Source organism: Microtus oregoni, unplaced genomic scaffold (genome assembly GCF_018167655.1).
Source record: "Microtus oregoni isolate MIOR12 unplaced genomic scaffold, Mior012 000026F_ref0000081, whole genome shotgun sequence".
Lineage (NCBI taxonomy): Eukaryota > Metazoa > Chordata > Mammalia > Rodentia > Cricetidae > Microtus > Microtus oregoni.
The window spans coordinates 32,659,188-32,684,026 of NW_024543085.1; the positions used below are offsets into that span (position 1 = coordinate 32,659,188).

The 24,839-nt window shown below is 47.2% G+C and overlaps 1 protein-coding gene across 1 annotated transcript in view; it reads right to left on the reverse strand.

Moving 5' to 3' along the window:
- Window positions 1-24,839, reverse strand: part of Creb3l2 (cAMP responsive element binding protein 3 like 2) — a 115,432-nt gene that overhangs the window by 73,881 nt on the left and 16,712 nt on the right. The gene's annotated exons all lie outside the window — the stretch shown is intronic.

The following is a 24,839-nucleotide window of genomic DNA, read 5'->3' on the forward strand; positions in this document are numbered from 1 at the left end:
CACAGAAACGGCGCGAGAGAACAACAGTATTTACTTTTGTTCGCACTTCATTGTGCAGACTCTAAATCCTTTGACTTGCCACAGAGAACAGTGCTTCCTGTAAAACGTTACTGCACAAGGAGAGGTGAAACTGTCCCCATGTTGGGAGGATGCGTCCACCCTTTTTATAGGGGAAAAAGAGACAAAAGATCTGTCTCACGCAGGGAAGTGTCCACGCTGAGTGACAGCAGTGATAAAGAGCAGCTGCTGGCCATGGGCAGCACCGCATTTTGTCAAATCCAGGCTTCTCTGAAAGTGGTGTGTGTGTGTGTGTGTGTGTGTGTGTGTGTGTGTGTGTGTGTATCTAAGAGAGAGAGACAGAAAGACAGAGAGAGAGATTCTCATCTCCATCCCTCCCGACGTGAAGATTTTTCAGAATGTTTTGTCTCTGCTTCTTCCTGCCCCTCCACTCTACGCCAGTCTGGCCAGCTGGAGAGATAAGGACGTCACCAAAGCTCCCCGCCTTGGACACATCCTGGAATGGATTGGAAAACCCTGATATGATTTTCCTCACTTCTCTTCCTGCAGAGCTTTGCCAACCTCCACGGCACAGCCTTTCCCCAGTCATGATGCTTTGCACCCAACGTGTCCCCCAAACTTGCCATCCCTTCTCCTGCTACTGTCATCAGTTCCGCCCAGGTCCCCTCTTTTCATGGATGGGGCCACTGACCATGTCACCCCTAGCTTTATGATGGGAAAGCCTTAGGTTACCGGGGAAAGGCAAATAAACCCTTGCTAAACTAATGAATGCCGTGACCCCATTGTTTTCATTGCTCTTCTGTGCCACATCCTGGCCACCTCCAGCGCTGCCTGGTTTTATAACCCCAGAGTCACCTTTCAGGCTATAATCTCCACTCGGGCTTCACATCCTCTTGTGTGGGGGAGGGGGCAGGGCAGGGAGGGCAGTTTCCAATTCAAACAACTGGACCAGTGCCTTAACTTGTAATGAACCTTTAAGCTCAAGGAAGTATGGACAATTTTTCTCCATTTTAGGAAATTAAAGACTATTTTGGAAACCCCGATAATTCCTAATCCTTTCAGTTCAATTTATCCATTTCACAAGTTTCGTCAAACAACACAGGGGAAACTGGGAGCTTACAACATGTAGGTGACGTGTATCTCTGCCCCCTGCCCAGGCATTAATAGAACAGTAAATAAAAACACATCAGATGAGTTCACCATGCTTTACCTTTCTGCTTGCAATCTAAGGTTGAAGAAAGACTATTTGGTCCTAAGGAGGGAAGTCACACAATGGGGCCTCTTCTCCCGCAAAGTCTGAATACTTGGTACCCTGAAGTCCCATTAAACTGGGTCAGTCATTTTCTAGATTTTTCCTATGTCATCACCTTTCCAAACTTCCATGGTCACTAAGGGAAGCAGACATCGCTGCTTGCTTATGCAATTCCCTGGAGTGGAGCCTTAAAAATAGAGTTACGTTTGTGAGCCAGGAGGTAACTGCAAGCATAGACGACCAAGGAGATGAGAAACTTAATGTTTTGTGATGGTTTTATACTCACTGTCAATATTCACCCCAGGGCTAGCACTCTAGGGTCTAGTATCACCTAAAACAAGGCCTCTGGACATGCCTGTGAGGGTTCTCTAGATTAGGTTAGCCTCCGGACACACCCACTACAGTTCTCTAGATTAGACGGGTTCTCTAGATTAGGTTAACTGAGGCAGGAGGATTCACTGTAACTGTGGGTGGCATCATTCCCCAGGCTGGAGTCCTGCACCGAACAAAAAGGAAAAAGCTAGTTGGGCCCAGCATCCACTGTTCTCTGCTTCCTGACTGGACCCGATGTCACCTGCCACCTCCTGCTCCCGCTCCCGCCACTCCTGCTCCTGCCACCAGTAACTCCCAACAGATGGTATCCCCAGGAATACTTCTTTAAGTTGATTGTTTTCACACAGGGATTTTGTCACAGCAATGAGAAACAGAACCAAACAATGGTGTAACAAGAGTTAAAATGCTAAGGTAAAATACATGTTAAAAAGAACTCCTGTCAAGTGTGAGACTATGAGACTAATCACTAAGGCCCTGGGATGGTTTGAATGAGAAATGTCCCCCCATAGCCTTGGGCATTCGAACATTTTTAGTTTGTAGCTGGTGGTGCTGTTTGGGAAGCTTTAGGGAGTGTAGTCTTGATGGAGGAAGTATGTTACTTGGGGGAGAGCTTTAAGAGGTCAAGGCCTTACCCTACTTGCAATTTGCTCTCTCTGTCTCTCTCTTTCGTTGGTGCTTATGGTTCGAGACATGATCCCTCTGTTTCCTGATCCTGTTGCCATGCTGGTCCCACCACAGTGGCCTCTAACCCTCTAGAGCTGTAAACTCAACCAAGCTCTTCCATAAACTGCTTTGGTCATGGTGCTTTATCTCAGCAACAGCAGAGTAACTAATACAGATTTTTCTCCTCCCTCCAAAGAACCAGAAAATTAATTCTTAGCTACTTCAAGCCAATGCAGAGCCAACACAGAGACTTAAGATCATCAGATGGATAGAGAGAGCTTAAAATCGCCCCCACATTCTGGGAACTCGTTCATCTCCCCTGCATCTGCTGCCTTGACTATCTCTACTCTAGGACAGCCAGTGAGGTCAGGAGGAGCCTGTTGGCTCCTGCCACATCTTCTGTATCAGAGACACTGAATAAGCCGCTCCTGAGCCACAGGGCAGCCTCCAGAGGGGTCACCCAGCCGACCTCTCTACTCATCCTGGCCACCACTCAAGTACACAGAAGTTCATCTTGTCAGGGTGGCTATCCAGGAAAGGTCAGCGGGGGTCAGACCCCTATCCTCCAGTTAACAAATGAGATCCCACTGTTATGGGAGGGATGTGAAAGTAGACAAAGTCTTCTCACTCTTCCGAATAACTGTTTAGGTAGTGAGCTTTCAGCTGCTATGGCAAAGGCCTGTGATAAGCAACTAGAAGAGATTTACCTGGGCTCACAGTTTCAAAGGGGTCATTCAGGACCTGGCTTCTTGGCCCTGCTGCTTGTAAGCCAGTGGCAAGGTAGTGGCAAGACACAGGGGAAGCCTGAGGCAGAGAAAACCATTCACTTCACAGCAGCTAGGAAAGTGAGTGTGGCTGGGACCCCAATATCCCCTTCAAGGGCATGTTCCTAATTACCCAACTCCCTTATGCTTCCCAATAATGCAGGCTGGCAACTAAGCCCTTACCATGTGAGCAGCATTTAAGATCCAAGCCATGAAATCAAGGCATTAAACAAAAAGGGCTAAAATACAATAGAAAACGCCACAGAGGCCTTGAGGAAACCAACGAAAACAACCGTAGACTCCAAGGGACTCCAACTGATTGCTCAATAAGTCTGCAGAATCGTTGTTGGAGGAAAGAATTACCCCCTCAAAAAGGACTAATATTTTGCAGTTGTTTCCCTGGAGAGGGGGGTCCCCACCCACTGCTCCCTAAATCTGGAATGACCTTTGGAGTTGCTTGGGTCCTAGAACACGATGGAAGTATCACTGTCCAGCTTCTGAAACTGAGTCTCCAGAGTCCTTGGCATTTCCAGTCTTTTTCTTAGAAGTCCAAGCTGCCCTGAGAACAAGCCAGGGCTAGTCTATTGGGTGATGAGGGACCAATCTCTGCCCCTCCCTTCTTCTCTCTTCCAAGCTGATGACCTGAGAGCCATCCAACCCTAGAAGCACAGCTGCCTGCCCACCAACGGCGGACTCACACGAGGACCCAGCAGCCACCGGCAGAAGAACAGTGCACCTGAGTGAGCCCAGGCAAAACACTGGTCCGGAACCTTGGGTTAAATTACTTACGGGTATTCTAAGTTAGAAAGATGTCTCATGATTTGAGATACAGGAGAAAAAAAAGAGAGGAAGCAACAACAGCAAAACCAGCCGTATACTAGCCTCAGATTTTCTCCTCCCGCCAAAGAACCATGAAATTAATTCTTAGCAACTTCAAGCCAAGCCAGAGACTTAAGATCATCTGATAGATAAAGAAACCTTAAAATCCCTGTATTCAAGGAACTCATTTAATAAACAGAAGAAATGCACGTCAATAGCATTCAATTCTTCAAAGATGGGGAACCAAACCAGTGATTTCTCAAACCCCGCCAAGTGGGGTAGTGGAAATCAGTCATAAAACCCAAATTAAATTATCCTGGGTGAACCGTGTCCATCGCTGCCCAGCGGGGAAAGTCAATGCGTTCCCTAGGGGGCATAACGTGAGCTTAGTACTGGTTTCTAGGCAGAGCAGAAAACACCGTGATAAAATACACCCCTCGATAACTTCTGGCTTTCACGCTCTTCCCTCGGTTTCTCAGCGCTCTGCTCTCCCACGTTCCCGTCCCCTGTCTTTTATAGCGGTTCAGACTTGACATTCCCATTATAGCCCTCAAACAAAATGCCAGTAAAAGCAGTTTACTAGGTGCTTTTAACATCTAGTAAAAAAAAAAATGCAGTGCGAATTTACTGCAAATTCTCACAACTACCTCATTAGGTAAATACGATAGGACCCATTTTGTGCCGCAGTAAACCGAAACTTGGGTTAGCACGCGGTTGGAATGTGTGGGAGCGAGAATTTAAACCGCCAGATGTCTGATTACACGGTTAATGAATTTTACATTGTGTAATACTGCCCCTAAGGAATAACGAGAGTTGAGTTTATAAGATTGCTCATGAAGATGCAAGCTCAAGAGACAGCTGACCACAAACAAATGCAAAACTAAATGTGCATGCGCGCACGCATGTACACACAGATAGTTCAGTGTGGATAGAGAAAAGGAGAGTAGCAACTGCGTCACCTGCAGCGTGCCCAGCTCTCACACACAGTTCCTGACGACAGCAACTACCCTCCCTGACCATTTCTACACCTGGCAACTCTCCGCCCTTCTTTAAGGGGTTGCTGCTCCCTGGAGAACTGAAGCTTTTCCATTGTTCTACACCCACCGGTAGGTCAGTTCTCTCCTTCCTCCTTGCTTCTAAGGCAGGGTCTCCTTTGTTTCTCTACTGCAAACTCTAGGCTAGCGAGCCTGATCCTGATTCTGTTATCTCTGCCTGCTATTTTGTTGCAAGTGTGCTGGAATTACAGACGCATTCCTAAGTCAGGCCGCCAGGCTTGACCAGCAGACTCTGACCTATCCTGTCTCTGCTTGACCTTTTAAAATTAACCTTGCAATATATAGGTCAAGCCGGACGATGGGAAGCTCAAGTGATCCTCCTGCCTCAGCCTCAAAAGGTAGAACCTATGACCATGCATAGCAAACCTAGATGAAGCTTTGGGGGAACTAATGGTTTGTACGCCATGGTGGATACAGAACCCAAGGCTTCAAGCATTCTAGGTAAGCATTTAACCATCCGGCTGAATGTTCATCCTCAGGACGCCTCTTTCTTGCCTAGTGGCTCCTCACCAGCCTCTAGACCTTGGCCATGACCACCCGTCTCTACACTCTGTCCCTGGACTTTCTCATGCTCCTTCTTTTGTGTTCCTGGCAGGCAGAAACAGTCCTAGCAACTGAGATCAGGGCCCCCTAATCCACCACTGCTCAGTGTCTTACAGCTGACCCTTAACCTTTGCGAGTCATAGAACTCCTAGAAAGCACCCCATCCCCTGTGACCAAATTAACACCCAAACCCATCAACCCTAGCCCTCTATTTCCCTTCCCGTCACCCCACCTAACATCAAGCCCAAAGCCAGGCACTTCCAGCGGGAGGCCCACAGCGAGGGACCTAAGAGATTTGCAGTGGAACAACCTAACACAAAGCTTCATTCTGTCAACCTTAAAGCATCACGTAACTTCCTATGGTAGCCAGGGCCCTGCCTTCAACACTGTTCCAGTCGCACATTTGAGAAGGGTCATGAAGGACCAAGCCACCACCCTCACTTAGGACCAACAGCTGCTCTCCAGGCCCCTCCTCTCCCCCCTTCTGCCTGCTCCAGGTACCAGTCCCTCCTCCCACTTCCCTTGCTTGCTCTGCTCCAAGTGTATGAGGGCTCTTCAACTCCCCACCCCACACCCACACACACTCATATAGTTAGATATCTTAAGAACTTCTTTTCCCAGCCATTGCCTTGACCACGTCTTTACCATCTTCAATATCTAAGAGGCCTTCCTGCCTCTTCCAACTTACGCAAACACATGCCACCACCAAGCCCACCTCCTCCCACCATGCCCTGCTTTGCCATAAAATGAGCCTCTTCCTAAGAAGTTATGTATGTCTGCGTTTGTTTCCCGTCTCTCACTACATGTAAGCAGCCTGGCCAGACCTTCATCCATGTGAATAACTATTGTGAGTCCAGGACACAAACCACAGCACAAATCCGGTCCTCTCCAATTATCTATTCCAGAACTGCAGCCCTCCACCCTATCCTCACAAAACCCCATCACTCCTGGCACACTGACTTTCTCTTAGAGTGTGCCAGCCAACCAGGTTTTGTACCTAGTGAAGTGACGCGAGACATGGAGTCTAACAGGACATTCAGGCAGCCTCTCCCAGCTTTTTGGGTCCCCCAGATTTTCATGAAGAGGCCTCTTCCCTTCTGTATCTCACTCATTCCTATACCCTGGTATGTTTCTTGCTGATTCCCCAAGCTCCTCCGGTTTTCCGTTTACAAAGCCCCACTCCTGAAGCACTAAGCCAGACTCTGCCCTCTCTGAACAAACTCCACCAAACCCCTGCAAACCTTAGCCCGACTCCCTGGCTATTCACAAAGACCGGTTTAACAATCAGCTCTGTGTGTTTTCCAGTAACTTTTCATCCGTCAGAACTGCACCCAGCGTTGCAGCTTCCAGGCCCCTCCTCTTTGCCTTGCTGCTCCTTGCACGAGCTTCTGACAGCCCAAATTCCTCTCACAGCTGTCCTCAAACAAGCCTCAGTCTCTCTGCCTTCAGGGGCACATTCTGTACTCTAAGATTAATGGAAAAATTTCCAGATTAATCTTCGGTGTCATGACCACCCCTGCCCCTGCCATCTCCTTCTTGTTCTGTTTTTTTTTTTCTCTCATATCGGACCAAATTTAAATTTTCTCCTAACTTCATCCTTCATGAACCATATTTACACTAGAATATCTGGATGTGGAATTCATCCAAGGTCCCTCCTGGTCCTCCTGAAACCCTTCTTCTTATATTATAGACACAGTGGGAGCCTGTGACTAGACATTGCTTGATTTATGTTACTAACTAAGTGGTGTGTGTGTGCGTGTGTGTCTGTGTGTGCACATGTGTGGTTGGTCAGAGAACAACCTCAGGTGTTACTATCAGAGCCACACACCTTATTTTATAAAACACGATCTCTCGTTGGCCTTGAACTCGCAGAGCAGGCTGGAATGAATGGCCAAGAAACCTCAAAGAGACACCTGTGTCCACCTTCTCAAGCACTGGGTTAACAAATGATATCACTGTGCCTGACTCTTTTTGTGTGTGGATTCTAGGGAATCAGTCTCAGATACTTACACACGAAGGCCAGCACTTCCCTAAGTGACCTCTCCAGCCCCTCGCTGTATTTTTGTAATAACAAAATAGAAACACTTATTCCTTTCATTACCCTTTCTTTTTAAACTATTTTTCCTCAGTGGTTAGGGCAGGATCTGGCACATCTGTTCAAAGACAAAGAGAGAAATAAGAATGAACAGTGATGACATCAGAAGAGGACTTCATCACAACCTGGTTTCTGGAGAAACACATTCCCCGGAGCATCGCCATGCTAAAGAGAGCCTCAGTTTACCCAGCAGCTCCCAGCACAGTCCAGACCAGCCATGTGTTCCGGTGGGGAAATATTCCCCCCTGTGTTAACCATTTCACGCCATCGGTGCAGAGAACGAAGTACCGAGGCTCCTGACTTGCCAAATGTGAGGATTGTAAGCCACTTCAAAAACCCAGGTCATTCACAAAAAAAGGCTGGCTTTGTGTTGAGCCACCACCTCATCCCACCGCACCCACTCTACGCCATCCCTGCCCCTAGCTGGGGTTGAACCCCACACGGAGGGGCAGGAGAGAAGCTGATGTCATAGGAAAGGAAACCCAATACTGAATTTCCTGGAAACACTGCTTACAAAGTCATTGCATTCTCCGTTTTTCTTCAGGTTACAGGGACCTGAAAACCAGCAGTAAACAGAATCTACATCTGTTACAGAGATTAACCTGCTATGGAAGTGAGTTAGATAAAGAAAGGACTCATATACTGGCCCTCTGAAAGCAAGCACCCCTAATCTAGGTATCAAAGGGCAAGAGAGTGAGCCCGCCCACAACCCCAGCACCACCCCTTCCCCTCAGATAACTGACCTTTTTCCAATGAGCAAATTCTGCCTGCCTTCCTGCTGTCATTCAGACACACAGCACACAAATATACTTACACACACACACACACACACACACAAATATACTTACAACCACTGTAAGATAAGAAAATAAGCCGGGCGGTGGTGGCGCACGCCTTTAATCCCAGCACTCGGGAGGCAGAGGCAGGCGGATCTCTGTGAGTTCGAGACCAGCCTGGTCTACAGAGCTAGTTCCAGGACAGGCTCCAAAGCCACAGAGAAACCCTGTCTCGAAAAACCAAAAAAAAAAAAAAAAAAAAAAAAAAAGAAAATAAAAACTAAAAGAGAATAAAACAAGACAGAAACTTACAGAACGTTACTAATTTAAGCCTTCAACTTCTCCCATAGAATGATTAAATCAAAGCAATGGCAAAGCCATTTTTTTTGAGGCTTGGGAACCCTAACTGAGATACTGGATATCACTCGCATTAAAATGTTAAGAGAGTCCATGGGTGGTTAGGTCAATGCTACTAGGTCTTCTGGAATATTTCCTTGTATCACCTTTCAAAGAACCCTGGTGTCAGGAAGCACTGATGACGCCTCCAAGAGGTGGCATGGGCCACACGCATGACCGAGGAGTAAGAACAAAGAAGCCCTCAGTGCCCAAGTGAACACTGCTACCATCTGCTACACTTTGGCACAAACCGTGAGCACTCATCTGAGTTGAACTGACCATGGGGGCGCCCTTCACTGTCTCACTCTACTTACAGTGGTTTGACGTCTAGAGACAACCAAAACAAAATGCTGTTACTTATGAGGGCCGAGTCAATAAGGAGATAAATATCCACAGACTCCATCTAATCTGACGCAGGAAATCTTAACCACTGGGGTGCATCGGAATCACCTGGAGCACTCACTAAAACGTGGACACCCCTCGGGTTTCTAATTTACTAGGTCTGTGGAGATTCTGCCATTCTAACAAGTTCTCACACTGCCTAGGACCTGAGGAGCACACAGGAAGAACCACTGGTCATCAACGAGAGAACCCTGATGTTCGCCAACAGGATGAGGGACTCAGGAGAGCAGGGACTGGGAGGGGAGTTATAGGTGACCCTGGCCAAAGAAAAGAGGTACGTGTGTGGACAGCCATGAGACTCTTCCAGAAAGGGGAAAGATTAGAACTGACTGCATCTTATAGTATCTCCTAACAGATATTGCTATATAATCCACTCTTTGTATGGTATTTGGATTATATGACTTGCTTAAATACTTCTTTAGCACTATGTTCTGACAAGCTTGGATGATAATACGATGCTCTTGCAGAAAGCAGGTAAAAAACAAAAGCAAATTCTGCACACAAAGGAATCTGGAAATGCTAGCCGTTCTGGGCCCTGATATGAATCCTATGTTGACTTTAACCATGGTTCAGTGTGAAGAGGGAAAGTCTGGAACAATGGCCTCTATTGAAGAGAGGTGGGAGAAAGCTCCACTTTGAGGCTATAAAAAGTTCAATTTGGAGGTTTTACAGAGAATAAGCAATAACATTTTGCCTCAGGTTCATGTCTGGAATAAGGAGTAGTATAAACAGGAATGTATATGAGGCAGAAAGGAATACCCCATCCAGTATGGGAGCTCTCGTGAAATCCTCAAGGATGTTTAGTTAGAACTGTAGTTCCATCGCTTGCTACTGCCCCCGCATCAAGGTAATGTCCCTATTAAATAGAGGTTCCCAAGTGTGGGGAGATAGGCCATGGAAGGAGAGGATAATCGAGCCCTCAAAACTTGTATGTTGAAACTCCAGGCTGCAATGCGAAACAGAGGCTTCGGGAGGTTCTTGTGTTTATGTCAAATCACAAAACCCAGGGTTCTCATGACGACTCATGAGTGCTCTCATGAGAAGAAACCAGAAAGCATATGGAGCTTGCTCTCCCTACCCTTTTTCATTTCCTCCTCCCCCTCCGTCTGTTAGGACACAGCAGGAAGAAGTAGCACGCAAGCCAGAGGTGCCTCTCACTAGAACCACACCATACTGGCATGCCGACCTTGGACCTTGAGTCTCCAGAACCAGTGTTTCAATCACCTCATCCACGGGGCTTAGCCCCCGAAGCCTACGCCGACAGAGGCAGATACAGATGATTTTAGACCAGCACAGGAGTCTGACTGTGAGTTCATAATGGAGGGATCATCACCATCTAGAGCCGAAAGTCTAGCAGGAGGCCAAGGACGCAGGCAGAGAAGCCCCCTCTGAAGTATAACCGTGGTTATCCTGTCACTAACAGTTCTAAAAAGGAAATCAATGCTGGGCTTTGTTTGAGAGCCAGCCTCCTCCCACAGCAGCTCCCGGCCTCCCCGTTCATCCCCAGTGTGAACCGCAAACAAGAGATGCTCACAAATGGTTCAATAGCTAGCCACCGTGGCCGTTCACTCAAACCCAATGGGACTGTTGATTCTGAGTCCTAGGTTGTATTCTTGTTGCCAAGCCCCATACTTTCTGATTGAAGCCTAGCTTCAGTATCTGCTTCTGAGATCAGCACCCATTTTTCAAAGTTCCATCGTATCTGGTAGAGCCCGCACTAAACTCCACCCCAGACATCATTCTCGTTTTGATCACCTGCATGAACTGCCAGCCATTCACCTCGGACTTCCCTGGTCCAAACACTGGCCAGAACATCATGTGAGTACCTAATGGTCACCAAGTACTGAGCACCATCTGAGTGCCAGGAACTCTGCTGTGGGATGTACGTTTTCTAATCTTTAACACAGCACTGCAAGATCGACAGAACTCTCATTGTGGGAGAGGAGCACTTAGGGTTAAATACCTTTTCCAAGATCCTCCAAGGGAGCCACTCAGGAAAGATATGATATGTTCATGTGACTTTCAAAAGCCCACACTTTTCCCAACATACCACAGTACCGCTTCTACTCTGTCTTGGCAGATACAAGTGTAAAGAGGGGAAGAGACAGAGCCAGGGGAAAGGAAGGAAAATGAGGAAGGAGAAAAGAAAAAAAGACAGAGAAAAGAGAAGACAAGAGAAGAAAAAAAGGTGTGGCACCCAGTGAGATGATAAATGTCAAGCACTGTGTGGTCAGAAGGAGCAGAGTGTGACAGTCTGGAAGCACAGCAGGACCTGGAGTCTTCAGGAAGCAAAGGAAAATGGCTCCTGGCTGGAGATGAAGATGCCCATAACATCACATAGGTAAATTTGATCTATGTCTGGAGTAAAACCAGGAACATCTATAAAGAACATTTTGGGGACAACTGGAGCAATTTGAACATGGACATAAAAGGTAACAGAGTAAAAATTTTTGGGCAGTATGACTTTGAGATTGAGATTATTCAAGGAAATGTCTTGGATCTTCAAAGACACTCGCTAAGCATTCTGGGGTGATGTCATTATGTCTCAGTGAGCTTTCAAAGAGTCATTAAGCAAACAAGCAACCAAACAAATAAATAAAAGCACTGAATAAGTGCCCAACTCCACAACCCCAATTATACATCTGTAACATAATCCCTATACCTATATACCTAAGGCTCAGGGAAAATCACAAAAGAGGAGACAAAAAAGTTTCTAAGAGCCAGGAGAGCAGGAAGTCTGCTTCTGGCTAGTGTCCTCAAACCATGACAGAGAAGCTGCACCAATGAACTCTCAACAATATGGCTGCCTAAACAAGACCTACCTAATGACAACAGTTGACACGCCAACGTGGATGGGGAAGTTCCACAAGGTACCACCCCCTAGATGAAGAGCTACAGCCAGGTAATGGCTGATAAGCGAAGAACCATCCATCAGGAATGAGATTTCACATAGGTCATCCAATGCCACATTATCAGCCCTGGACAAAAGTACATCCAAGAAATTATAAATACACTCAGTAGACTTTTTACACATGTGTATCTTATGTAACAAAAATAAAGAAAGAAGACAATGTCATGAGCTTAGAAGGGTGGACATGGGAAAAATTGGGGATACAGGAGAGGGGCACGAATGATATAGATGTGGTTGGAATGTATCAAGTTCTCAAAAAGAATTTAAACAATAAAACAGAAAATAAAACCCTATACATGTACATGGAAAGACACAGAGATGAGTTAATGTGATAAATATTAACAACTGGAGAATTTAATTGAAAAATAAGCATCTTTGTTGCAGTGGGTTCTTGATTGCTTATTTGTTTTCTAAAATTTATATTACTTTTATTTATTTATGCAGGGGTTAGGGGCAACGTGAGCCACGATGGTGTAGAGATTGGAGGACAAGTTGAAACAGTCAGCTCTCTCCTCCACCATGTGTATCCCAGGCTCAAACTCAAGTTGTTAGGCTCGGCATCAAGAGTCTTTTCCTCCTGGCCCTGTTGCACTGTTTATATGACTTCCCTTTGGTTTCAACTTTTTCAGAATAAAAACTTAAAGAGGGACAGATAGATGACTTAGTGATTACAAGCACTTGCTGCTCTTTTGGAGGAATTGTTCTTGATGTCCAGTACCCACATAGTGGCTCACAACTGTCTGCAAGTCCAGTTCGTAGACTGCCATGTGGGTGCTTGGAGCTGGACCTGGTCACTTACTCCTCCCAACAGCGGGGCCATCTCTCCTTCTTCTCTGATGCACCTCTAACATGAGAGTGGGGTGCTGGGTCTCGACCAAAGCTCTGTGTGAATTCTTACAGATGTGGTCTTCTCCTTTACACTCTGAACAAAGCCCATGTGAAAAAGAAACCATAGGAGGAAGGAAAAAAAATAAGAGAGTTTCTACAGGTAAGTGGGGGGCCTCTGGAATGAGGGGGATGGCCTAAGGTGAGGCCTAGAGAGCAGGCTTCAGCCTTCTCTCTCTCTCTGAGTCAGGGCCTGGCTGACTAGGAGTGCAGTCCAGACAGAGCACATTCCACAGGGCTGCAGGGTGGGCAAGGGGCCAGCGGGGCCGTTAAACACCACTTGTCTGGAGCCAACAGCATGCGCCTTGTTCTGAGAACAGCTTTCTCCTTCAGCCATACCGCTGGCTTACGGGAGCTCCCTGAACACCACACAGACACATACCTAGCTCCAGTCCCTTTAGAACTGTGTGCCCCTCTGTGAGATTCTGGGAATACCCACACCTCTAAAAGACCTGGAGGATGGCAGGCCTCCAACCTCAGCATCATCTGAGCCCCGAAATAAAGTCAGTGGGATTTCTGTGTGCTAAACACAAACTGGAAAGAAAATAATCAAATCTGGACAGAGTTTAGCACTGCCTGCTTATTCTAAGAGTTTGAGTTATGTCAAAAATTGGAGTGCATAGAAGGGGCTATGTGGGATTCAGGGGTTTGTGGGAGGGCAGTCAGCAGAGCTCACTTCGTGGGACAATGCGCTAGTGTGTGCAGAACTCATGTCCTCAGCGCGGGTCCTGTGTTGCCTTCCCTGTGGCAAACTGCCTTGCCTGAACCCTGGGCTTCTCAGATCGTCTCAGCAAAACCACCGAGTCGGGCAGATCTCACCCCCTGAACTCATTAGCTAGAAACAAGGACAATGGATTTCAAGGGCAAAATATAGGAAACAGCTGATAAGTAAGTGGGTGTTACTTAAGAAACTACAAGCATACTTACAAAGGATGGATAGGTATTGAAATAGGAAGGCTTCTATTGCTGAACACAAGGATTGCAGCCCAACAGACAGGAGACTATAGTTCACAGCCCTGTCAAGACTTTCATAGCGAGCGGTGGGTGATGGTCTATCGGAATAAGTGGCAGCTGGGGAAAATTGATAATGGATTTTTGAGGGATCCAGGGCTTTGCTTTTTAGTTTCTATGGAGAGGTGATACTTTTTTACAATAAACAATAATGACAGATTTTTTTTTTCTAGCTAAGAAACTGGGCAAAGCATGAATCTAGGATAAGATTTCTTATTTGGAATTCCATGCACATCTGAGCGCGGAAACCAAACACTAAAGTCTCTGTAATATTCACGGGCAAATACTTGCGCTTTCCTGCCAGCAGGTACCCAGATGGACACCCTGGCAGCAGAGTCCTCCTGCTGGACTTGGGGAACATTCCCAATCCAGCACAAACAGGAAGAAGGTTCATTCATCTCTCATTCTTTTACCCTCCCTTCCTCCTCCTCCCTCCCTCACCACCTCTGCTCCTCTCTTTCTCTCTCTCTCCCTTCAAGAATTTAAAACAGTGAAGCTGGTATGAAATCCAAAAGTGGCTTCCACCCCTTCAGCTAATGCTGGTCTGAGTGCTGCAGATAGACCGTTTTCTCATAGCTTTGCCTCAGCCAGAAGACTTGGGTCCACCAAAGACTCCATGAGCTCAAAGTGACTATGCCTTAAAAGTAGTCAACTGTGAGGAACTAGTTTAATACTGAAGCAAGGCACACAGTTTTCTGGACAACCCAGGGGTACCAAGTCTCTTTGAACAACACAACGGGAAGCCAAAGAGCCCTGGGGAGCTGGAGGAACCAACTTCACCGTAAGTCAGTCTACTGTACTCTTCTGAAAGAGCAAGCAGCCAACTGTGATAGGAGATGCCCCCACATCAAGAACACACAGGCCCAGAAGATCTGAGATGCAACTGCCAAGGGCTATAAAGGAAAACATGGGAGTATGGAGAGACGGGCCCTCAGCTATTTCTACAGTTCAACCTTAAATCTCTCCTCTTACAAACCCTGGTGTACTGTGGCACCAGCTCTTGATACTGGGCATGCAACCAAGCACTCCCCTCTAAATGGACATTTCGGCTCCCCCAAAGTTTACTGTGCAAGTTTTCATCTGATGTCTAGCTATCTGGAAACATCTCACAAAATTGCATTGCGCATTCTGAGGAGCAATTCCTTAAGCAAACGACTATGCATCTCGAACTCTGATGAGAGAATCATTTATGCAACAAATTTTTCTGAGACCTGGGCACAGGAGTGGGCAACAGTGATGACAAGGGAAGAGACCCCTGCTCTATCAATGCTCAAATTAACAACAGACAAGATGTCGATCAAATAAGAGTGAGCCAGAAAGACAGCATGCTGTAACCTCTCTCTTCTAAGGCCAGAGCAGCGAGTTCTTCTCTTATGCCGTGAGCTAGACCAGCAGGACAAGTAACTGTGAACTGACCAAAGGAAAAGGTCCCAAAAGAAAAGGTTGAGGTGGCCAGATAGAGAAACCAGGTGCAAAGGCCTCAATGTAATAAGGAATACATGCATTTAAAGAGCTTTAAGGAATGAGAGTGGAAGGGGCTGGCGAGATGATTGCTTGGGGAGCTAAGAGCACTTGCTACTCTTAACAGAGGGCTTAAGCTGGCTTCCGAACACAGACATGGCAGCTCATAACCACCTGTAACTCTGGTTCCAGGGGCTCCAATGCCCTCTTCAGGCCTCTGCAGGCACTGCATGCATATAGTGCACATACATACAAGGAGGCAAACATTCGTGCACATGAAATGCAATTTAAAAGAAAACAAAAAGAAAGGAAAGGCACTCATATCTGAGAAGAGAGATAACTGAGGTCAAGCCACAGAGAACGCTCTAGGCCTCACTGGGTGTCACGTGGTTATCCTAACAGCCACGTAAATGTCATTGCGGAGTTAAAAGGACCAGAGTGACACAAGCAGAGCTACTGTCCCAAAGACTTCTCATAAATCCCAGGGACACAGGAAGTGGAGAAGACAGAGCACATTCCAAGGGAGCCGCTCACAGGCTACCCCACCAGAAAACTGGGCTCACCTTGTCCTACCAAGGCAGCCAAGGAAAAGACAAAGTACATGGAGCAGCTAGCAGTCAGGAAGGCAGGCTGCAGATGTGCGAGAACAACTGGATTTAAGGGGAAGAATGATGTCAAGGGCACGTGACCTCACTGTTCACTCAGGTGGGAGATGGGTCTGGGGCAATGCTACAATATTAGGGACATGGTTGAGGAGCCTGTGACAGCCTAGTGCAGGGACCTGATGATCACCTTGTAGAGAGACCCCGGATAAGGGGTTAATGAGGTATCCATCGTCTATAGGCAGATGATAACCAGAGCAACGAAATTAACAGTGAGAAGTCATGTCACTATGGCAACATCCAGCCTTTCTAGAAGGTAATATGAATTAAAGGAGATAATAGTAACGGTTGAGTTTTATAAACAGTGAAGATTTTAAAAAAAAAAAATCAGTTACTCCAGCAGCTAAGAGGAACTAGCAGGGAAGCTTCCTCTGTGTTTCTAGACAGAGATGTTGATAAGGCTGCAGGCCAGGCTCTCCAAGGCCATTCATTGCACCCACTCAGCAAGAGTTTAACTTAGAACAGACCTCCAAAAACGCTGAGGGAACAGTCTGAGCTCCCTCTGGGCTCTGAGGAGGCTCCAGGAAGGGGACTGAATGTTCCGCAGCAACAGCGGCAGCAGGGGAGTTCTTTTCCAGAACCCACAAGTGAGCCCCATACTTAGGCCTCAGCTAACTGCAGCTCCTGGGCCCCCACTGACACACTGTAACCTCACATCTGCAACACTCTGGCCTGTCTCCATGTCTTAAAGGGCCTTTGTCACTTGTTCCCCAGCCTCCCGGGCGAGACAGAAGGCCCTTTGCTTCTGCTCCCTCTAAAAGCAGAAGTCAGAGGAGTCGGGGAGCTGAAAGGAGATAGTTGGGGTGGCATGGGTGGGGGATGGGGGATGAAGAGCTGACAAGAGGGAAGGGCATGGGACACTGCTCCTCCTATAGACCCCAACACTCATTTGAAGGAGCAGGAAAAGGCCATCAAGTGTTACATAAGACCAGCTTGGAGACCCATCTGCTGGAATTAAAAGTGCCTTCGCTCTCAGAACAGCACCCCAGAGTCCTCTGCGCAGCTGTATAAACGGAGGGCAGTTCACCGAGAGACACCGCGTGGGAGGCTGGGCCAAGCGGCCCTCTGTGGTTCCCCTCGCTCAGCGTTCTACTCCCACATGTGAGAACCAGATGTTTCCCAGACATCAGCTCTGTTGAAGGAGTCAGTCTCTTCCAAAACACCCATTCTCTCTACGAGAATATGAGGACCCATGATGCTCAGAGCTCGGATTGAGCAAGTTTTGGCTTCCACGGGGATAAGGGATCAACCAAGAGTCTCCTCTTACCCACCTCCTCTCTAGGGCTTTCTGAGATTCCTTCCCCACTCCCTAACCCCACAGCAGCCAGGCCCGCTGCTCCAATACTCCTCCATAAGGCTGGGAAGTCTCTCTCCACCGACCTCAGCTCTCAAGCTTTGAGGCATCGGCCACAGATTCCGTGCCCTAAATATCTCATAGCTGGGGTCAACGTTTCATACTTTACCTCAGGGTCGTCCTCCAGGAAGGTGTGCTGCGTTTCCCCGACCACTCTCATTGGGAAAATGTGAATCCCAGAGAAGCTGAAAACGAATAATTTGTAACACTGTATGCCTACTGCCTAAGGCAGTGGTTCTCAATCTGTGGGTCGAGACCTTTTCACAGGGGTCCTGTATCAGATATCGTGCATATCGGATATTTACATTATGATTCATAACAGTAGCAAAATGACAGTTACGAAGAAGCAAGAAAACAAATTTTATGGCCGGGGGTCACCACAGCATAAGGAACTGTATTAAAGGGTCACAGCATTAGGAAGGCTGAGAACCATTAGCCTACAGGCTAGCAATAACATTTCTGTGTTCTTACCTATCACAAATCTATATATTCTACGGGAGTCAAGCAGCCTACAGCCCGCAGCTCCCAGGCTTCACCACCACAAACAAAGCAGCAAAGGAGTTACAGGGAAACATTCTCTTTATTCCAGATGTTCAGACATCTGGATGTTCAGACACCCCCTAAGTGTCTGCACCAGGACATGGTCACTGCCTTGGTACCTCACTCCCTCCTTGATAATCCCCCCATTACCTCTCACCCACAGGAATGTTGCAGGGAAGTGGGGATACAGAACTGCTCAAAATGTCGACAAGAGAGAAGCCTGCTTAGCTTTACTAGTCTCCCAGAAGATCCTAACCCAAAATGCTCTGACATGACAGGAACTGCCCAGTTCCTCTCAGAGATCCTGAATATACAGAAAAAAGGGGACCCCAAAAACAGTGGCTGCAGGCACACTAGTGGGGTAGGTAAGATTCACGGGGGCTCAGAAAGGATGAGGAGCTATGACTTGGGGGAAGAACATCACATAATCCATTGGGCATCTGACTGAATCACTGGCAGCCATTTCAGGATGGCCCAGACAATTTCATGCTGAAGGTGATAAATGATGCATAGATTATGATTGGCAGACAGGTAGAGATATAGAGCGATAAGAAAGACGTTGGTAGATGATAGAAGAGAGAGGAAAAACAGGAAGGACGGCAGATGGATAGGTTAGATAGGTTAGGTAGACAGACAGAAGAGATAGATACACACAGATAAATCAACAGGATGGATGGATAGATAGACAGGCAGACAGATAATCATGTATAATAACAAGCATGTTTTGGTTTGTTTACAGAGACATGGAGAAGCAGTTTCCAGGAATGCCTTATAATTAGAACTTAACGCCACCTGACAATTGTGGCGGTCCACTTCTCCTCCTCCTCAGAAGTAATCTCAATTCCTCTTCATACCAACTCTGTGAAATGAAAACCACTATTACCACGGCCTGTTACAAATGAGACCAATGAGGCCAAAATAAATAAAATTACACGAGACCCCTAAACTCAGCAAACCCAAAATTGACATTTTCAATTTCTCTAACTTCAAGCCAGTTTACAGAAAATCTCATGTCAGGTAGAACAGAATGATCACTGTAAAAGGACTGCATAAGAGACTAATGTGGGCTGGCAAAACAGTTAGTGCAGAGGAAATAAGATGTCCTGGTGCCGTTTCCAGTTCCAGCCTTAGGAGCCTTGCAGTGAGTTGCACGGGTGACTCTTTTTATGAAACACAGAGAGAATGCCATCTGTAGCTGTCTAGAGCTCTGCCCAGGTGGGTTTATGCAGGTAAAACATGTGCTCCATTTCTGTAAATTTTCCGACGCCTCCAACTTACCCCTGGACAGCCTCCAAGACGTCCACTGCATGGCCTTTTCTCGCATTGGTTGGCAGACTGTTGAGGGGGACATCTTTTAAGAAGCAAAAATCTTTTACACCCTCAAAACCTATACTTTGTTTCAGCTCGCCTAGCATCTCAGGGTTCAAGCTTGGGATGGGGAACCATGGAAGCTGAGGGGCAGCTGTTCCTGTGAACTGATCCTAAGTGCTTCTTCCTTCTGCACTCCTGGGGCCACCTTCCCTGTGTCTGCTAGGTTCATGAGGGTTGTCTGCGGGAGGCAGTGAGGGGAGGAGGGCCTGCACCTGTCACCTGTGCTCCTATCTCAGCTCTCAGATGCTTTATCTGTTTTCTCTAGTAAAACTGTGTAGCTTGAGTTTCCTGCTTCCACCTCCCGAGGTCAGGACACGGCAAACGCTGCCAGGCAGGCTGAGCAACACACAGAGCCAGGTGAGGCCGTCAGTTCAAACTATCAAAGAGCACAAGCTGTACACAGACCTCCTGCCCGACTGATTTTAACAGAACACTGACCAGATCCATGCCTCGGCGCATGCTGGGGCTTTTGAGTGGACAGATGGATGGAGTTCTGGTGTAGAGGTGCAGGGGGACCCCAATACAGATGACGAGCTGACCCCTAAGGAGGCATTCTGGGGAGGGGGCTCATTTTTCTGAACTCCCTCAGCCTCATCTGGCCTCGGGATCTGACACACTGAAGAATGTCGAGGGTCCAGGAAGCCACGTGCCGGGGTGGTCAGACCAAGGCTCAGCCAGTAGTTCCCAAATTTAATAAGCACAGACTCACAGAAGAGTGTTTCTCTCATCAGCAAAGAAACTTCTCTTTGCAACAGAAGGAGACCATTACAGAAAAAAAACCACAACTGATCAAAATGCAGAGGACAAGAGATTATGTGGCGTCCAGCCCTAACCGATCCATCTACGACACAACTTCTGCACCTGACACTCGGAGAACGCAGCAGGAGAGTGGGCGAAGGGATTGCAAAACCCAGGGAAACAAGACGTCAGTTGTGAGACTCCATCAGTTAAAGGAAAAGAGACCGGAGACTATGAACTTGAGAAAGAGAGAACAGGACAGGTTTAGGGAGGAAAACAAAAGGGGGAATGATACAGTAATACTTGAATTTCAAAAAAATACTGTTTCCAAGTATCAAAACACAGCGACGGGAATACGGGGAAACTTTGATAAACATTAATCTACCTACCTGTATCCCCAGAGCGCACAGTATCTAACTAGTTATAGTATTTGCGTATATTTAACTGCAGCAATTCAATGTGTTTTTTTCCTGTTCCAATGTGCTTATTTAGATATTACTTTAGTAATAATTCATATGTGCGGTGGAAAAATTATTAACATGCACAGGTGTGATGTGGAGCCGTTCTGCTCCTCAGACTTGGATTCTGGAAGAGGGTCTGGGATCCTGTGTGAAGGACGAACTCTCCAAATCCTCTGAACCCAAATCTGAGGCTGCAACATTAATGTCACTGTCTTCTAAGCTCCGAGGTCGTTGTGACTTGCCACCAAGAGTGAGCACCCTTGCTGTAGACGGTGAGGTAGTCAGAGCAAAGCTTCCGCAGCTCCAAAAGGGTTGGATTCAGCCAAGGAGGTGACCAGAGGCCCTATTAAGAAGGTGCCATACAGCAGGGAATCCCCTAGGCCTAGATAGGTGCAGCTGGAGAAAGGGAGAGGGAAGATGACTGGTACCCAGGGCTTGCTCCAAGCTTACAGACCTCTATAAAGAGCAGCTGAGTTTCACATGTCTCCATCCTACAAGTTCAGCTCCAAAAATACACAGCAGAGATCTCTTAACTTGGGCTGAAAAACTGTTGGGGCTACAGACCCAGTGCTTCACCTGAACAGAATGAGGGACAGGGATAGCCAACCACCCATCAGATTCCTCATCCATGTCTAACTCTAAGAGCACCTAGCTCCCCATACATCCAGAACAAAAGCCATGCAGTTTCCGTACACCAGGGAGAAATCCACCCCAGCACGTAAAAATACACACCTTGTGGGTGATACCCTCCAAAACACTGTGGATGCTATGTCCCTCCAATGAAAGAGAAGACTCTTAAGAGCAGAAAAACACCAAGTTCAGGGCTACTAGAAACAGAAGCAAAGAGAGTGTCCAGAGAGGAAGGGAAAGGCAGGCCCAAGAGCAAAACGCACAAAAGAAAAGAGAGATAAAGGAAAAAGCAATGGCCATATGGGAAAAACAAATGGGGATGGTGGCAAATGCCTCCAGCACACTTCAAGGACGGTGGAGTGTACTGGGAGCCACAGCGACTCAGCCCTCAGCTAGGCTCGGAGTCTCTAAACCTTCACACTTCAAATACGTTCTTGTTTGCCAGGTTTTGAAAGGATTTTTAAGTAACTTGAAGGCAACCTCACAATTCAAGGTCAAATAAAATTCAAAATGGATGTAGAAAAGAATTGGCAATGCCAAGAACAAGAACGGGGTTTAAAATAAGTGTGAGACTGGAAAATACTCCAGCCTGCACCACAATCGACTCAGAAAAGTTCACCGATGTCCCAAATCAGCTAGCCAGGATAAGTGTACCGGACTAGAGGGGGAGCAACAGCTGAGCTCAGGGAAGTTATGGGTGAGCACACACCAGAGCCCACCACTGAGTCAGAATCTTGAGACTAGGGTAAGTTGCCTTTAATCAAAATTGTGATGTAACTAACATGGCTGCTTCTTTTACTTTTTTTTTTTAAACATTCATTCCAAAAGAGCAAAGTTTTGAGTACAGATGTTCAGCGCGTGGTGTAGCTTGCTGATGTGTGCCTCTCTGGTCCTTGGGTCATAAGCTCTGTCCTGCCAATAGCCAGGGTTGTAGTGATAGGAGGCAGGGCTTCTGGAAGATGCTCTGTAGAGCAGAGAGGTCACCGCAGGGCCTGACGTGTGTGTACAGGACACTGGTGGTAGGCTCACTGTGCAGTTTAGAAGAGCATTACGCGTTGCTTGGCTCAAGTCTGCTTTTCTTCAGAATTTCACAAGATATGTAGGTACACATCCAATATCCTAGCGAGTATTTCCAGAGGGTCCCAGTACAATCTGAGACTCATACCAGTTTGAGAGCTGCTGGGTTGTAGTCCCCTGGGTACTCTAACACCCCTGAGCACCAGTGGCTCAGGCTGCTCTTACAGAGAAAACACACCAGGCTTCCGGCTGCTTAAGGCACTGCTTCCAACCAACAAAGCTGCTTACTCTCAAAAGCGTACACCATCATAGAACCTTCATCTGGTGATGGATGGAGACAGAGACAGAGACCCACACTGGAGCATTGGACTGAGCTCCCAAGGTCCCAATGAGGAGCAGAAGGAGGGAGAACATGAGCAAAGAAGTCGGGACCACGAGGCGTGCACCCACCCACTGAGACAGTGGAGCTGATCTACTGGGAGCTCACCAAGGCCAGCTGGACTGTGACCGAAAAAGCATGGGATAAAACCGGACTCTCTGAACATGGCGAACAATGAGGGCTGATGAGAGGCCAAGGACAATGGCACGGGGTTTTGATCCTACTTAATGTGCTGGCTTTGTGGAAGCCTAGCCAGTTTGGATGTTCACCTTCCTAGATATGGACGGAGGGGGGAGGACCTAGGACTTACCACAGGGCAGGGAACCTGGACTGCTCTGTGGACTGGAGAGGGAGGGGGAGAGGAGTGGGGGGAGGGGTAGAAGGGTGGGAGGAGGGGGAGAAGGGTGGGAGGAGGGGGAGGGAAATGGGAGGCTGGGAGGAGATGGAAACTTGTTTTTTGTTTATGTTTTTTTTCTTCTTTTCTTAATAAAAAAAATTATTAAAAAAAAAAAAGCGTACACCATACCATATAGGGGAGCTCCACAAACCCCTGTTCCAAGTCAACCCACCCCCCACCCCGCCACACAGGCAGCCAACATCTCCGCCTGGCTACTCCAACTTCATGGCCTTTTCTCCTTCTCCCATTGACCTCTTTTTAGTGTCTCTCCCACCCAACTATGACTGTAGGCTGTCCTAGCTTGCACTTCCCAAGGGCAGGCCTGAGTCTTACAACGGCTTTTGTGATCGGTCCAGAAGGCCGGATTCCAGGCCCTGCCCTCAGAGGAGGCCCCTTAATTATTGTTGGCTAGCTGCTTTTCCTGAGAAAGCATAATCAGGTCTTTTGATTCCTACACACACACACCGCCTGTTCCCTGCTACCCACCTCTCCAGGGGAAGAGAACTTCACAGTCCACCCATGTTCCAGCCAGTTAAGAGATCAGGACATAAGCACCCAGCCAGAAGTGTCAAAAGTACCACTGAGGGTTTGCCACCCATCCCTCCACCCACCCATCCCGAGAGGTAAGAGAAGAAAATGAAGTAGTTCCCTTATCTGTGGGGTGAAGGGGCTGTGATTGGATCACAACTTAGGTCCAGACAAATCAATACATAAGCATGGACATACGCCACTCTGACGCAACAGACACTGGCCATGAAATAGCCACCTTTCCCTTCAAGCTAACCGCCCCCCCCCACACACACAACAAAACAAAACAAACAGCTTTTGTTCCAGGCTTGAAGGTACTCAGCTATGATAAAAAGCTTCCTGGCTACTCTTTCGGGTAGAGGTGGCCAAAGAAAGGTGAATGGGATTCTGCTGAAGGTCTTGGAGGAACCCTTGGCTCCTCATTCAGGCCTTCCTGCTTGACCTTTGCACATTCTTCCACCAGTGAGGTTAAGGATGGGCTGAAAGTGAAGCAGATGAATTTGTAGTCATAAAAGCAAATGTCTCTGGGCTAAAGACAGAAGAATAAATGTATAGGAAAATTCCAGGCTCTGTGAACACTGGACAATGGCATAAGTAGGTTCTTTACCTGTCTAAATCCCTGGGCTTTCCAGACAATCACTAGTTGATTGTGATTATAGTTTTAATTGTGACTGGTGTGTTTTCTGTTTTATTTTTCTAAAAGCTAATTGGCTGAAGCGAGTTTCTCAAAAGAGCAAGGAAAGTCTCTCTACCAGGATACTTTTCTTTCAGTTGGCAAAGACCAAAGGACAAACTTTTCCATGAAAAGTGTCTACATTTCATGAACGGCCAGAGACATCAGAACGCCTGCAAACATTGTAAAATGTTTTGCTGTAATGGAGCTCTACAAAGAAGAACTGTTGAGTAATTGGTTAAAAGGTGTCCGCCAGCACAGCGAAGGGCTCGCTCTTTCTTAGTCAACACCATGATCGGCAGTGATGCTTTAGAGAAAATAACAACTGTAACTTCCTGGGGGGATGGAAATTTAAACACAGGCTTCTAGAAGCGTCTTCCCAAAGCTCTGTTGAACTGACCAAAGTCATACGGCACTGGGGAAAGGGTCCATTCGCATGGCGGAGTCCCTGTGAATTTCTGTTGGATAATGCGGGCTGACAGGTCCAGACGAAAGGAAAGACAGATGCCACCTTGGGGCCCAGGTCTCAGAAGGCTCTCCGAGGAAGAGGATAGCCCAACTTTTATGGACATGTATTTATTATTTTTGACAGGAAGTAACCCTGGCTGACCTCAAAGTGTGGTGTCCCACTTATCTCCACTTCCCGAGCGTTTAGAGGACACGTACATACTACCACTCCAGGCTATTTTTATGAACTTCTTCAGA